Here is a 2170-nt window from a genome sequence, read left to right on the forward strand (position 1 = left end):
TCATAACGTTCAGTCTTAAATCTGGTATATAAAACATAGCTGTCAACATTTTGAAGGACTTCGAACCCATATAGAGGTCTTAATGTAATCGCTTGACTTGTGAGAAATAGCATCCAAATCCCCTCAAATCCCACCAAATTGGAGATGTCTCCAGATGTCTGCGCGAGCACGGAAGATCTCCTCAGTAAAATCAGTACTTGCAACCACTCCAACGACCTCACAGGTTGTGTAGTGGGTAGTATGGTTGTGATTTCACTCTAACCATTTATAGACATAGATTTTGCTGTGGAGAAATGCATTCAGGTAATCTGTGAGAGTGAAGTGGAGTTCTGTAAGATCGACACGAGGGAACTGGGCCTCCTTCTCAGACTAAGCTACGACAGTGACTATTTAGATGACCATGACCTCAGTAGATTCTTCCCCACCGGGTCACAGAGGGGAAGACCACCCACCATCACTTCAGCAGGGAAGAAAAGCACCACGGAGCGCTGGAGTGGCTGGACCGCACCCACCCAAAACCCTGAGAATAACAATCAGGTGAAAGAAATGATTGCACATGCAATAGGGGCCAGTGTAAAAACTACCTTGAAGAACCACATAGTAAAGTTTAATAAAAAAAAACTATACATGCAGGTTCAAGGTGCAGCCGTCGATGTCGGTGTAACTGGAGACGTGGCCGGCTTCTTCATGACCTGGTGGGACAGAAAACTTAAGCATATGTTAGCAGAACAGTCCACAACTCTTCTACTCTACATTAGATATGTAGATGACATTAATATCATAGTTAGGACCAACTCTAGTAACGGTAGTATAGAAACTGAGAGAAAAGTATCAAGGTAATTATAGATTACCTCAATAAGCACCCCAACAATAGACTCCCCGTACTTGAAACTGAGCTTCAGCTAGAGACTGTAAATAATAGAGTGCAGCTCCTCCACTCCTATTACATGAAACCCGTAGCTTCAAAATATGTTGTTCACAAGAACTCAGATTTCTCACACAACATGAAAACATACTGATAGCAGACTTAGTTAGGGTAATGAACACTATGTGAACCCTATGAAATTAAAAAACGTATACAGAACTTCATGCACCGCATGCAGTTCTCTGGATATGATCAGAAAGATAGGGTTCGAGTATGCAGGGGTGCTAGAAGGAAATTAGATAACATTATACGTAATGATGCCAGTAGTACCTGCCCTAGATATACAAACAAAGACTGGAATAGGATACAAAGAACTTGTGTAAAAGAAAACAGAGCGAACACGTGGTATAATACCAACAAATATCAAGGAGTGATGTTTGTAGAGGCCAAAGCCCATGGAGATCTAGCCCGTATATTTAGAAAAGCCCTGAAGAAGACCAAACTCAACATTAAGTTTGTTGAAAAGCCAGGGAACTCCGTCAGATCACAACTATGTAGGACGTACCCCTTTGAGAATACCTTGTGCACCAATGATAACTGCATGGTATGTAGGATTAGCCCTGTCATTAACTCTAGAACTAGAAACGTAGTTTACAGCATAAGATGCATAGAAGGTGCTTGTAAAGATATAAACATGACATACACAGAGGAGACATCTAGGAGTATTACGGAACGACTAAATGAACATTTGAGACAATATGACAACAAAAAACAGTCCTCCATACTCTACCAACATGCCAAGGACCAACATGGAGGCAACCTAGGTCAACTTCACATCAGCATCTTATCCAAGTACCCAAAGGACCCAACACTCAGACAAATACAGGAGTACATCCTCATAAATGAAACTTCCCCAATACTAAATAGGAAATATACATAGTAGATATCAAACCACCATACCCACAGTTTACACAGGTAGAGTAGAATAGTTAGTGGGTTGTTATGTAGATAGATAGATGTATGTGTGGGTGGGTGAGTATATGTATATATATGTATATGCAAATGTATATAACCATATGAATATGAAAGTAAACAGATCAACATACAGACGGATAGGTACATAGGTTATATGAACAGACAAGCACATATATGCACACATATACAAATGAGGGCTGAAACACATGACCATATATACACACACTTTACTTCACACAAGGGCACATATGGAGACACACGTCCACACATATGGAGATGCACATCCATACATACAAACACGGTACATAGTTGCAAAACAGACATACACAC

The sequence above is a fragment of the Octopus bimaculoides genome, chromosome 1, assembly GCF_046866305.1.
Source record: "Octopus bimaculoides isolate indiv1 chromosome 1, ASM4686630v1, whole genome shotgun sequence".
Taxonomy (NCBI): domain Eukaryota; kingdom Metazoa; phylum Mollusca; class Cephalopoda; order Octopoda; family Octopodidae; genus Octopus; species Octopus bimaculoides.